Genomic DNA, 15,679 nt, shown 5'->3' with positions numbered 1-15,679 from the left:
AAATACAATTTTTCACATGTGGGCCTAAATTTACTTTAATGATGCTGTTAAGTTGCTTTGGATAAAACCATCTGCCAAACTGGTAAAAGTACGGAAGCCCTAAGTGGCCATCCATTCAACTATTTATTTTACTTCGTATTCCCGTGATGACGGGATAATCTTCTCGTGATCTTGAGATAACAAACCATAGCTGAATACACTGTCTGTGTTTCATTAGGGTAATTTCAGGATACTTTATAGTGTGATTGGTTATCTCAGTTGGTAGAGCAGGACTTGTTATACAAGGATTGCAGGGGCCTTTACCACAAAGCGAGATATGTTTTCGTTATCTGGCTTAACTAACCCTAACATACAAATCGGGATAAGCGGTACCACGAAGCTGGTTATCAACTCGGTAAGTCAACCCAGGGTTTCCCAATTCAGCCGTGAGCGCGTTCACATAAAAGAGGCGGTGTTAGCAGCAGATGACCTATCATAGACCTGAACAAGTCCACTGTCAGCAGAGCATCATATTTTATGAACGAGGATTAAACTGTAACACTATGACAATAGCACGCCTGCATCTGACACATGCAGGGAGACAGAAAATCGCAAACAGTGTAAATGCCTAAATAAACAGGCGTAGGTGTAGTATATAATATTGCGTTGATCTAAAGTTTTATTGTGAGGTGTTGAAAATATCAGCCTTATTCTTTCAGCTCGGCTGTGTGTCGGCACTTCCACATTAAAACTAAATAGATAGCCTACGTTCATATTAAAAATTAGTATTTGAATACGCTATCCCTACCAAACTGCTCATAATATTCAGCCTCACATAAGAAAAATAAAACCTATTTATTTCAACTGCTGCGTCAGGCTGTGTGAAATGAACTGGGAGAAAAAAAAAATTTAAACATTTCAAAGCAGTAAGTAGGCTTATCCTGCTGTACTGTAAAAACCTGGAGGCAACAGTAACCTAAGGCTTTTAATCAGTCTCTGTAGGATAATGTCGCTATAGTCAAGAGTTTCTCGCTGCTGCAAACATAAAGCAGCCTATTGGCTAAAACAGTCTGTGGGATTTCCTACAGATGGTGATGTCATTTTCCAAGAGAACTGATTGGTTAGTAGGCGGCGTTTTCACAGAGTTAATCTCTTATGTGGAACATAACCTGCTCCGGACAATAAATCACAACAAGAGATCTACACCGGTATGAAGTGAACCACCTTTGCGGTACTGAAAACCCAGGATTAACCCTGAAGTTACCTGGATAAGCTCAAATCCTGCTTCGTGGTACAGGCCTCAGGTGTGTCTCCTCTTCTCACTATTTGTTTTCAGTTGCTTTGGTAAATTTCTCGAATCATCCTTAACATTTGCAAAACAGTTAAGTGCATTTCTCGAAACAGGTAGTACAAACAGCACAACACAGTGGTTTACCTGCAAAAGCCCTTAACTTGCTCAAAATCCTTCTATCTCTCAAAAGTAAATATTTAGGTCAGTGAACTTGTCAGAGCCACCAGGATGACAAGTCCTTGTGTCATTGTTTACGAACTAGATAGTCAAAATGTTTAGCCATGTTGTCAATATAACAGTGCAGTCTGTCAGTATTTTCTGATTTACAATGTGGAAAAGGTTTTGATGACAATGATTGAAAATGCACACGGTTGCACATTTTCTGTATGACACATATCACTTTCACCAGTACAAAGTTATACATTGCAGGAAACAGGACAGCAATCCCAGTTACGCTTTAACTGTTCATACTGTAATTTGTTGACAAAGCATGTCATTGTGATACAGAAAAGAAAAGGACTGGACTGTTTTACAGCATTGCATAGCACAATGGTAAAAATTACAAAATTAGCCCTAAGAGGCCATCCATTCAAATATTTATTTTACAGGATAATTTTTTGTTTGACATACCAAACCATACTTGAATACAGTGGTCGGCAGGTGTGTTTCTTTAGGATAATTAATTAGTAAAATATGTACTTGTAATCCAGAGATTGTATGTTCAACTTCTGCTCTCAGAGCTTCTTTGTTGTTCTTTATGTGTGTTTCTTCAATCATCCTCTTTAACAAAGTTGTTATGAAGTGATTCAGAGGAATCCAATCAAACATTTACCGACAGCTATTACAACGATTCTGAAATAGCCGTCGGGTTTAGGGTTTCCATAGGATACACCTCTTTGGCTGACGGTCATGTTTGTCGTGTCACAGATTCTCTTCCACATCACAACAGATATTTTCAGCAATTCAGGACACATTTACCAAAAGAAGTCTACATGGATACAATCTCTCTCTCTTTCTCTCTGTCTCTCACATTTCGTTCAACAATATGAATAAAGTTTGACTTTATTTAACATTAACTGATTTTTGACAACGTGGTCAACCGCTTTGCATTTATCGACTTTTGCAATGAACTTATGCCAAGATGTTTTGGGGTATAAGACTCTTCAACAGAGACTGGTATAATAGATTGTGATCAGCATGACATTAGCAATTGATAATGTAGGTAACAGCAGACAATTGTACATAATCATTTGCATCGATGTGTCAAAGCATTGGCAATTTGTTCAAAAGAATGAGAAATTGCTTTTTATGATGTGCACAGGTGACGAGATGATGTGGAGGTTGAACAAGTAGTTTTGAGAATTTCTATTCTGATCTGAGAAATGTGCCAAGGTGATGCACCCATAGTTACACAGGATACTGCACTAGTGGAGCAAAAGAATATGGTCTTATTTAGATATTCAGCATGCTAAAGGTTGTTACTATTTGTACACTTTTAGGTGATAGTTGCATCTTTCAATTTATTTTGATGACATGTTTTCTGTGGAAACAGGTTGTCTTGGTGAAAAGGTGGCAGCATGCATTGTCATCTCCCATAGTGTCAGTCATAATATTGGCAGCAGATGGCACTAAAATAAAATAAATCAAACCCTGCATATACAGTTAATTCAGTGTAAGAGATAAAATGAAGAGACTGTTACTGGTGTTGTAAATAATCAGCAACATTTTACTGACTGTTGTTTGTACTGTATAAAACACAGTATGACACAAAACACATCTCATTTCATTAAAGCTTTTCCTTCTACTATACAAAGCTGATGGGTTATTAGTTGTGCAGATATTTCGTCATTAAGGATGGACAAATAAATGTGATTTGATGATGACACCAGATGAAAACCAAAGTTATTACTTTTCATCCTGGGGGGGACATAAAGTAAATGTCTGAACCAAATTTCATGGCAATGAGATATTTCACTCAAAACCACAAATGTCAGTCTCACATCAAACGTAACTCTTCAAACATTTGTTGTTATTCATCGTCCAATACAAACAACAGTACCAATATACAGTCAACTTGTCAACAGAAAGCATCCTGACTGTAAACATCACTAACTGGCATGGGATGTGCACATCCTAGAACAGGACAGGAGGGCTCTGCAGTTTATTGGTACCCTTCTACGGAGCATCGGTGATATCTGTACGGTGAGGTGCTTGCGCAGAGCTGAAAGGATTCTAAAGGTACCCACCCAGCCACAGCCTGTTCACCCTGCTGCACCCTGATCCAGAAGTGTTGCACCACCAGACTACAGAGCAGCTTCTTCCTCCGAGGCTGGTAGACTCTTTAATTCATCCTCAGCACTGGAGCGCTGTTGTATGATAAAAACATTTACCTTGTACAGTATCTGTGATAAATTAAGTCAGCTGATAAGATAATAATCAGCTGTAATATGGTTGTAAACAACCACATCAGAAATGAATGACCTGAAATCATACATAGTAGTAAATGTCATGCATTCCTGACAAGGCTGATTTTTGCTCAGTGCTGCTGTGGCATGTTGACTGTTGCGTAGAGAGGATCCTCTGAAGAGCTGGACGGCTGGTTGACTGTAGAGTATGTTTCACTTTGCTTCACAGTAGAATATTTGCAGGCAGCAGAGCTGGGTTTGAGGATCACTGCCTCACCACCAACTCTGTCAGAGCTGCTTTGGAAGCTGATGGTAGAGTAATGCAGCGAGGCAGAGGAGTTTGTGGGAAAGTTGGCATTGGCATAAATCGTGCAGGACGTGTTCTCATTTCCTGAATCTGAAGTCTGGACGGGCTGCTGTATCTCCTCGTAGACATAATCCTACCAGAAGAATGGAAAATACAATCTGAACAAATCATGTTGAATCCATATAATAAGAACTGAACATACAAAATGAGCTCAACATTGACGGTTAAAATTCAAACAGGTCAATAGTTGGAAATCCATAAATTTACTGTGGTGTCATTTGATTTTACAGACTCGTGCAAAAATCAGCACGAGTTTGTACAATGCCAGGAGTAACTGATTTAAAAGGTGCTTTTAATAAAATAAAATGTATAAGAACAGTAGCTGTGTTGGTTGTCCCCGTGCCACACTAGCTTCTGACATGTTGTAATGTGTTTTCACAACTTCAACTTTACTTGAGATCTGTACATTTCAGATTTCAAACACGATTTATTTGTTTCTTGTTGAAACTACTCTGTAGTGGGTTTTGGATCATTATCTCTTGTGGAAACAGTATATTACTTTATAGGAGTGTTGTTTACAAGTTACCCTCCTGGGTGTCTGTTCAAAAGATTTCTAGAAAACTGGGAAGAAATGTTTTTGCCATTAGAGGTCGTTGTGCACCTGAACCTAAATCCAACCACTGTAACATAAAAGGATCCCCAAATGCAGCAGAAAACATGGATTCTTTTCCCAAACATAATTTTTAGTGCTGTTGTTTCTTTGGGAATAACTACATAAATACTTCTGAATGTCTGAATGAACTATTTCTGCATCAATAGAGTGTGAGGATGAGCTCTGCTGTAAAGTTATTGGTTTCATCATCCATCTGATCTACTGTATTTTAAACTTCTTTAATCTTGTTGATCACAATACTGCTCTGGAAAACTACCCTACTGTTGTTATTTTTAAGTGTGACTATCAGGACCAATCAGCTGTTTACTACAGAGATAATAAGAGAGTAAATATTGGGGCTCACATTGTTCAGGTGGCCAGACACTCGGCTCAAAATGAATGCTGGTGTTTCTGTGGTTCTGCTGGATGTGTTTGGATCAACAGTTTGCTAACAAGATCACCATTCACCATGTCAACTTTAAAGAAGTTAATATTGTGTTTATAGCTTGTGTTCATTGTTTCCAAATGGTCAGTACAGAGTTACTGCAGATGATAAGGCTCATTTGATTAAATGTCATTGTTTAAATATTTACTGGATTGAACTGGAACCTATCCAAGTTAAATGCTGGATTGAAAATACAGCTTAACTAGCAAGGTAGCAGTCTAAGCTGCAGACTTTTCAGTGTATGTGTGGTCCATGACATCTGTAAACATCTCATGTTAAGCATTTATTAATCAATTACAAGGAGGTGGTGATGCATGCCATGTTTCTTGGATATGTTGACAAGGAGTGATCAAAGCCCATACAAACAGGGGTCTATTGGCCCAGCAGTAAGTTTCTATACAGCCCAGCAAACACCTGCTGTTTTTCTTTTATTTTCCTGCATTTAACTATTTAACTAGAGCTAATGATTTTTTTCATTGTTGATTAATTTCATTGTTAATGTAATAATTTCAAATAAATGTGAAACAAATACTGATCAGTTTACTCCAAAACTTTCTCAAATGTTTGGTTTTGTCAATAACCCAAAGATTTTCAGTTTACCTTCGTAGAGGAATAAAGAAACCAGAAAATATATGCACACTGAAGGCTTTAAGAAGCCGGAATGAGAGAATTTTGACTTTTTGTTTTTTAAATACTCAAGCAAATTGATAAATTATCAAAATGATTGCAGCTCTAATTAACTGTATTGTCACTCATAATTCTGCCAAAACATTTATATACCTTAAAGTGAATTTTCTTCCCATTTCTGAATATAGCTGCCACAGTTAGGGCAGCTAGAAATGCTATCATGAGTTTGGTTCTTGCTCCTATTTGGCCCTTTTAAACCGGTAGTGGTGGCCCAAAGGTTAGAGAAGCGAGCTTGTGCACAAAAAATCTGGGTGTGGAAAGTAAATCAAGCAGTGCTTGCCCTCCCTGAATAAATAAAGGTTAAAAAAACAGACAGGACTACATGAGTTGTACTTCTGCTTGTGTTTTACACACTTTTAAGAGTAGACACCAAAATAAATAAGTCTGAATTCTTGTTGTATCTTTGTTCAATATTAGCAAACCATGTGTTTCTGAGTTGTCAAAAAGAATTCCACATAAATAAATTAAAGAGCATTACCTCCTTTTTCAAACATCAGCTCTGATGGCTGCATATTCACATGAAATCACAACAACTATCTGTGTAGTTACCTTTTATTAACAGACTATAGGTTGGATCAGTGTTGTGTAGGATGAATTAGTAAATCAGAAAATATGTTTAAATGAGCATTAAATGCAGAAGACAGTTTGACCCTGATGGTTTTACTCTGTGAATCAGAACAACGTCTCGGGTTACGTATGTAACCCTGGTTCTCCGAGAAGGGGACCGAGACACTGCGTCGGTTACGACACTATGGGAACGCCTCTAGGCGAAGCAGGTCTGAACGTGAATGAAATCACTCCAATCCTATTGGCTTGTTGCTAGAACGGTAAGGTGTGACGGAATAACCAGAGGAGTATAAAGCACACCTGTACACACTCATCATTAGCTTAAACTATGAAGCAGGCGCTTCAGGCGGGGAGAGAGGTGCGGCGGGCCGACGCAGTGTCTCGTTCCCCTTCTCGGGGAACCAGGGTTACATACGTTCCCCTTCGAGGGAACTCGAACTGCGTCGGTTACGACACTATGGGAACGAGATACCCACTAAACCGTGCCGAAAACCCCGCCTGCCCCAGTGTGCAGTAAAGTGGCACGACTAAGAGGAGAGCGCGCGAGTGCCAGGTGCCGATGGAAGGTCAAGACTGTAAAACCGAATGAATGTGTGCGGAGTGGCCCAGCCAGCCGCTAAACAAACATCCTGCAAAGAGGCCCCGGAAAGGAGGGCTCGAGAGGCCGCCATGCCTCTGGTAGAATGAGCCCTCACAGCCACAGGTAAAGGCAAACCGCGCACCTGATAGGCCAGGGAAATAGTCTGAACAATCCAGTTGCTAATAGTATGTTTGGATGCAGGGAGCCCGGCCCTGGGAGACCCAAAACACACTAGCAGCTGGTCAGCCTTCCTCCAGCGGGAGGACCTCAGAGTGTAAATACTCAGTGCTCTGACAGGGCAGAGCAGATGAAGTCTCCCGTCCTCCGCCGTCACATGAGGTGGAGGATGAAATGCCTGCAGCACTGTGGACCCTGCCGCACAAGAAGGCACTTTAGGGATGCATCCTGGACGAGGGTGCAGGATAGCCCTAATATTCCCCGGGGCAAACTCCAGGCTTTGCGGGGAAACCGAAAGCACTTGGAGATCGGCCACCCTCCTCAGAGAGGTGATAGCAAGGAGAAAGGCCATCTTGAGGGTCAAGTGCTTAGCCTCAGCTGACTCCAGGGGTTCGAAGGGGGCCTCAGCCAATGCCCCAAGAACCACTGCCAGATCCCAAGTGGGAACCTTGGACCGAGTCGCAGGTCTCATCCTCCGGGCACCACGGAGGAAACGTACAACCAAGGGAAGTTTCCCCAAGGACCCCTCCCTCAGAGGGGTGTGGAAAGACGAAATAGCTGCCATGTACACCTTGAGGGTGGAAGGGGAAAGACCAGCAGAGAACCGGTCCTGGAGGAACTCAAGTACCTGAACCACCGGGCAGGTAACAGGGTCCACCGACCGCTCCCTACACCAAGTGGAGAAAACGCTCCACTTCAGGCCGTACATCCTCCGTGTGGACGGGGAGCCCTGGAGCCCAGGAGGGTCTCGACTGCTCCGGCTATTAGACCCGCCTCTAGGTACTGTGCCCCCTCAGGGGCCAGACCCACAGTCGCCATATGGCGGGGCAAGGGTGAAGAACCCGGCCCTGCGCCTGGGACAGCAGGTCTCTCCTCAGAGGGACCCGCCACGGCGGGCCGTCCAGGAGCGACATGATGTCCGAGAACCACACCCGGGTTGGCCAGAATGGGGCTACAAGCAGTAGCGGACCCGCTCCAGAACCCCCGGGAGCAGAGCGACTGGGGGAAAAGCGTACAGACGTAGTTTCCTTCCAAACTGATAGGGAACGAAGACACGAGCGTCGGAGCCAGCAGGTCGGGAAAAAAGCCTCAGCCGTCCCGAAATCCTCCGACAGATCACGCTGTGAACCCATGAGTGAAGCCGCTGGGCTTCACTCATACACATTCATACACTGGCGGAACAGCCGCCAAGGGCAATTCGGGGTTCAGTATCTTGCCCAAGGACACTTCGACACGCAACCAGGGGGAGCCAGGGATTGAACCGCCGACCTTCCGATTAACGGCCAACCCGCTCTACCTCCTGAGCCACAGCCGCCCCAAAGCCATGCGGGACCTCAGTACCCACACGGAAAGGGCTTCGCAACGGGCGCAGGCAGCCCCCCTCGAGAGCTGCCCGGGCGTGCTCCATCCCCAAACATGAGATACACATCTCATGAGAATCTCCATCCGTGATGTACCGAGGGCAAGAAAAAAAACACACCTTCTGTACATCTGATTGCCGGACATGCTGGTAGACTTCTTCTTCAGGTAAGACATACTGCTTGTAGGACTGGAGCTTTCTTCAAACAACATACAGAGCGCCTGCTGAATAGAAAAAAGCTAATGATGAGTGTGTACAGGTGTGCTTTATACTCCTCCGGTTATTCCGTCACACCTTACCGTTCTAGCAACAAGCCAATAGGATTGGAGTGATTTCATTCACGTTCAGATCTGCTTCGCCTAGAGGCGTTCCCATAGTGTCGTAACCGACACTTCGTAGTTCGAGTTCCCTCGAAGGGGAACTACTGTGAGCTGTGATAAAGTACAGAAGTACAAAATATGCAGCTGAATCCACAAACAGGATGTATTAAAACTGGCTAATTTCTTCAGAGGCTGCAAAAGTTTTCTATCAAATCTCTAAAATCAGGAATCAGGCAGCAGAAATCTTTTTACCTGTCATTAGTGAGAGGAGGAGAAGAAAGCTCCTCATTTTGTTGATCTTGGATGTTGAAACCGTCAGCCAAACTATTTAACTCCAGTTGGTTTTGTCAGTTTCTCTTTTCATTAGTTGGTTGAGCTGCTGATTCTGCGCAGACCTGCTTCCTGAGATGTTACACACCCAACTTCTTATCTTCTTCCTCTTCCTGTCACAACCTATCAGTTTTGTATATAACAAGCATTATTCCTGTCAGGCTTTTTCGTTAACTGATTGGTCCATCTTGCTGTAAATCAACATATTAGCAGCCCTGGTCCTCAACATTTAACATTGCATGTTTTTATTGAGATCCAAGCAACATTTGAGCCTCACTTTTGGCTATGTCCCCTTCTTGAGCTGCCACATACCACATGGAAAGCTCTTGAACACTTCCTCTGATAACCTCTAACATGCACTTCCTCTGCTCTTCTTCCTCTATCAACTTTAACACTTGTCTTTCTTGACTCTTACTGTTTCTCCTAGGTATCTACCCCTTTGATGCAATATACGTATTAACTCTTCTTCAATTTCTGCTTCCTCTCCACAATGTTTCACAGGAAAATATTGTACTTTTTACTCCACTACATTTATCTGACAGCTTTAGTTATTACTTTACAAACTAACTTTAAATGTGAAAATTTTTTTGTTATAAATTAAACTGCCCAACTGTTTTTACATGTACATCGGAAACAAGTCGATTAATCAATTGTGAATATTATATAGGGTATATAAAGTAATTTAAGTCATTTTTTATGTAAAACATTTCATAGTTCACAAATGTGAGGATTTTTTGCTTTTACTTAATTATTTTAATATGTGTTATATTTGTAAAAAGGTTTTTCTGCTTTTACATTAAAGCATGAGCAATAATAATCTAATGATATAAAATATAATAGCCGATTACAGTGTGAACAGGCCAAGACACATGGAATCTGATCTTTTCCAGTTCGGTTTTGGGTGACTTTCATATATGGTCCAAATCCTATACATATCGGATGTTTTTGACTATGTTCAGACTGCAGGCCTTAATGCTCGATTCTGAATTTCTTTTCCATATCTATTTTTTTTTTCTTAGACAGATATGGGCCACGTTTAATCAATAATGTGAACTCTCAAACAAAAAAATCTGATTTGGGAAAAAAATCTGAATTGAGCATTAAGGCCTGCAGTCTGAACTAAGCCAGCAAAAGGTGATTACTCGATCAAAAGAATTAACTCATGTTTAGGATGAATAAATCATTGTAATCAAAACAAAAGGTTAATTTATTACTGCTTTGACCAAGACAGTCAAAATACAAAGTCATCATCACACACCCTGTTCAGACCTGCGTATGGTTTCTTTGGGAGTTACTAAATTAACACTTTGATATTTTACATTGGGTTTTGGATATTTGCAGGTGAATTCAGCCCATCCTGATGCACATCCTATTACTGTAGATGAGGCCTCACAACCTGTAGATAACAGACAAAAGTTCACGTCATGTTAAAAACTGAAATGATTAGACAGACTGTCGTCTGAATGAGCTCTCTGTAAATGCAACACACTGTTTTGTCTGTCAGTAGACCGCAATTTGAATCAGTGGATCACAGACTTTCAGTGCCCAGTTGTACCTTTCTTTTAATCAATAATCTTAACCGTTTTCATGATGGCATATCTTTATTCAACACACATCATGTTACTAAACCGGTTCAGTCATGCTTTTTCAGAAATAAAGCAACATTTAGATTTCATGACACTGGGAATGTGATCCAGGCCTATGAAATGTTGGGAATCAGGTTTGATTATTGGCAAATATATAAAATATGTTTAGAAATATTAATTAATTATTTATATTACTAAAATATGAATACACATAAATAAATATTGGACATCACCCTGGAATCAGGGATCAATGACCAAAGATCAAAACAATATTGAAAAGGCCGTTTTATCCACCGGGACAGTGAAGACTGAATCCAAGCACTGACTATCATAACTAGCTGTTATTATAATATAATAATATAATAATAATAATCTTTATTTGTAGAGCACTTTTCAAAAACAAGTTACAAAGTGCTTTAACAGGTGTAAAGACAATAATACCCAAGAGACAATAATACAAAAACAATACAAGATAAAAGCATGAAAACACTGAAAAGACTAAAATACAGATAAATATAAAATTAGTAAAATACAATAAAATAAAAGGGATAAAATAAAGTCAAATAAGATCGGGAAAGGCTCTCCTATAAAAGTATGTTTTAAGAAGGGACTTAAAAGAGTTCACTGACTCAACCGACCTGATTTCCTCGGGCAGGCTGTTCCAGAGCCTCGGGGCCCTGACAGCAAACGCTCTGTCCCCTTTAGTTTTCAGTCGAGACTCTGGAACAGACAACAGACCTCTGCCCGAGGATCTCAAGGTACGTGCTGGTGCGTATGGGACTAAAAGGTCAGAAATATAACAAGGCGAGAGGCCATGAAGAGCTTTAAAAGTGATCAATAGAATCTTAAAGTCAATTCTAAAACATACTGGGAGCCAGTGTAATGAAGCTAAAATAGGAGTAATGTGGTCATATTTCTTTGTTCTGGTTAAAAGCCTGGCAGCTGAGTTCTGGACAGTCTGGAATCGATCAATAGATTTTTGTGTTAAACAGGTGAAAAGGCTGTTGCAATAATCCAGGCGTGATGAGATGAAGGCGTGTAAAATGGTCTCGGAGTCCTTAAAAGTTAACATAGATCGAATTTTTGCTATATTTCTAAGTTGATAAAAACATGATATCAGTGATAATCTATTCTAAACAAAATTAAGTAAAACATACAACAATCAGTAAGCACATATATGTGTAGGTGTGTGCGTGTGCTTGTAAAAACAATGGAGGGGGAAGAGCGAGAATGGACTTTTTCAACGTGTGTGGTTACGTCACACTCGGATCCAAAATGGCAGGCAGACCTGGTCCCATCCCCAAAATGGCCCAGAGCACTGTTGTCTATGTCCATTGTCTATGTGTTAATACTTGCTTGTACGTGCTAATACGTGTTAAGAGCATGCAAGTGCATTTCCCATGATGCACTGAGCTCCTCTCCTCTACTTTCTCCCTCTGTACGCAACCTCATCCCATTATTGCATGTTACTAACACAACTTCTCCCCTTCCCGGTAGTCTTGTGCTTTCTCGTCCCTCTCCTCTCTCCTCCTAAAATTCACACAACTGCAAACTAATGGACAGAGAGATTTGGCACTTTTAGTTACTAAAAGTTGAAACGCTTTTTGTGTTCCTGGCTTTTTTTCTTTTTTGTTTTTTTTATAAAGGACTCTTTAATTAGTTTTTTTAAAGAATTGTGACCAAGATGTTCTGCTTGAACAATCTATAATCGACATGCTACAAGGGTTAGTCAGATCAGTGCAGCGTTGCCACAGACTGTCATACATTTCTTTTCAAGTACAGCTAATTCTGAATGTCCTTGATTCGTTTTAGACATGCAAGTTTATGAGGCTTTTGAAGATTTAACGTAACAAAAACAAAATCTATTGCTGCCTCTCCAGTCGAGGATTCTTGCTTTATTACTGAGTACAACAATACCAGGCAGCAAAATATAAGTATATTCAAATGAAGATGTTGTTGATTGTCTTTTGACCTTGTTGGTTGAGTTTGTGAACCAGTCCTGTACTTTGTTGGCTAGTACTGAATTACAGTAGAGTCATTATTGCAGGCTGTGTTTACTAAACTAATTCAAAATTAGAAAAACCCAACCCAGACCAACCATTTCATTATTTTAGAAGCAGGGCTGTAACAAGTGTAATCTCTAAAATCAGTAGTCCAGTAGCGTAAAACGTTTTACCTGTGATCAGGGAGAGGAAGAGAAGAAGAAAACTCTTCATTTTACTGAACGCTGAGATCCTCTGTGAGATACTTTAACCACATTTGGTTGGGACGTCTCCACTATGTCGACAGCTGCATTTCCTGTAGTTATATCTCATGATACCTAAAAACTACCGCCCAGTTTTCTATCCTTCTTTAAGTGTATTCATTCTTTAAGTGTTCACCACACCTCCTCCCCCTTTATACATTACTTTATTACACAGTAAATAGGAAATGACTGTGAAGAGAGAGAGAGAGAGAGAGAGAGAGAGAGGGGACTTAATATATTAAACTGTAAATTTCCTCAATGTAAAACAGGTAACTAAGGGAAAAAAAATATAGAGATTTTATTATTCCGTGTAAGTGAAATCTTACCTGTGGATATTAGTTAACCCTGCAGTAACAGATTTTTTTGGTCACTTAGGGGCAGCAAAAACAAGCTGTAAAAACAAGATTGACATCATCACTTTTAGGTTGACATGTTAAACGATTACTTATTTACATATCCAGCCATTATGGTCATAATGATATTACAATATTCTTTCTCTTTCTGCTCTGTTTTTGGTCTCTACCAGCTCCTGTGGGAAATATCTGGCTTTTTAGCTGCAAAATGCTCCACTACGATCACCAGCTAGTCTCTAAGATGATATTATAAGTTGCAATCCCTCTAAACAAATCCGGCCCGCAGATCATTTGTGCCTACCAGTATTGCAGTGCAAAACTTACTGTGTAACAAAAAACTGAAAAATGATTGAATCCCTGGGTGTGAGGAAGCTGTACCTTATGTGTGTTGATTTGTTGTTTGTTTGACAATTGCTGTATGGCACACTATGAATTTCCAAAAGGACTAATATATAAATATCTACATACAGCATATATCGACTGTGACTGTCTGCTGCTGAGCAGGTAGTGTAGATTTTTACAGCTTTTTCAGTAAAAACAGCTGCAGACATAACAAAAGAAAGGTGTAGGTGATGACTGTGACTTCATGTAAGAGCCTATGTTGTCACATTTCTTAGTATTTTCACATCCCCCTCTGGCTATGAGACACTCTTACCCTTAACCAGAAGAGCTATTTACAACCAACAGGCTGCAAACCACAGGCTCATTTACGTGTCCACCCAAAGCACAAACCCCCATGAAACTACTGCTGATGGGTAATGAAAGTATATTATTATAATCATAAACAGGTTCTCATGTTTAATCAGCTTTAATTGGCTGAATTTGACTGAATTAAAACATGTGTCAGTATCTGCCTTGCCTTGGTAGAAAAAACCTGGCACAACTTTTACCAGACTGCAGAAGGAGGTCATCCGGCAAGGGGCCGTGTTGTTAAATTGAACATAAGCAAGTAGACGTTTGTAGTATCCAATACTTATGTACTTGACTCATAACAGTTCAAAATAGCACTGTAGCAGCAGGACAGAGGGTCAGTGACCTTCTACGGGGAGAGCAGTGACTGGTGGTTATGTAGGAACTGAACCCTTCTATAGAATTTGAACTCTAACCCCTTGTTTTGTTACCTCAAGATAGTACTGTACCCTTCTATGGGTTTGACCTTTTACTCAAACCCCTCTATGGTACCTAACAGATACTAAACATATCCTATATAAGCTTTGTTTGATGTACAGAGAGACAGAGTGGCCATCGGGCTGGGTCACTGTCCAAGCAGCCGCAAAGCTTGTAATTGATGCTGAACTCCTTGATTTAAAAAACTTTTATGATCAAGAACAGTGTCAAGCGGGTTTCCTCTCAACACATCATTGCAGCATTATTGTTCGGACACCACACGTTCCTTTGTATTTCTGCTGTTTATCTCACAGTCAGTGCAACCAAAGATTAAACTATTGATGCTGTGATCATTTTCCAGATCTTTTGTCAGATCCTGTGATCCTTTAACTTTGATGGACTGTCAAACTGGGCTGGATCGTTGATGTCTCACTGTCATTTCAAACAGCACACCCCCACCATCACAGCCCCCCTGCATTGTTTTAACACTGTTATAGTCACTCCTTGTTCAATAATAATTAGTCATTCAACAAAACTGAATTAGATAAGCATCACGGTCAGACTGAACATCCTCAGTCAGGTTATGATCTCAGGCTTTAGTGTCATTCTATTTTAGATCACTTACAAAAAGCTCCACCCCTCATATTTTTCTACCACTGTTATTGCATACATCATTGTAGACATCACTAAACCACAGGAAACTGTGCTAAATGGGCATTTTAAAAAGAAAATGAATGTATCTAGATAATCAGCATGCTAAAGTTAAGTTACTATTTGTAAATCTTTGTGTGAAAGATTGCATCTTCCAAGTTATTTTGATGGCATCTGTTGCAAAAAGAAAGTCTTGTTAAATATTGGGTAGCATGCAGTGCCATCTCACACAGTGTGTCATTGTGGTTATGCAGGGCAATGGGGTTTGTACCCAAATAACGGAACAGGCAGACTGACACAGTTACACAAAAACCAAACCAAGAGACACGTGAAGTGTTGCAGTAAAATAGTCATTTTTTTTAGGTTTCCTAACTGAGAGACATGACTCAGAAGTATCTGATTGGCAGCCATAATAAGAGCTGGATGAAATCCAGGGTGCACTGGACCATTATTTACATCGGTGGTTCTCAAATGGGGGTCCGGAGAGTCAGAGAAAGGGACAGAGAGCAATACAGAAGGCCAAGGGTGAGAGGGCGTGGCGGATCAGAGGCTGAGGAGCAAACTGTGACAGAATGTCAGTTCTGAAGCTACCATTAGATGGCACTAAAGTAAAAACATAAATCAAATCCTGCATACA

The sequence above is a fragment of the Micropterus salmoides genome, unplaced genomic scaffold (genome assembly GCF_014851395.1).
Source record: "Micropterus salmoides isolate LMB-PRFRI ecotype aquatic unplaced genomic scaffold, ASM1485139v1 Ms_hic_scaffold_4, whole genome shotgun sequence".
NCBI lineage: Eukaryota > Metazoa > Chordata > Actinopteri > Centrarchiformes > Centrarchidae > Micropterus > Micropterus salmoides.
Note: the sequence above shows the minus strand (reverse complement) of the source record.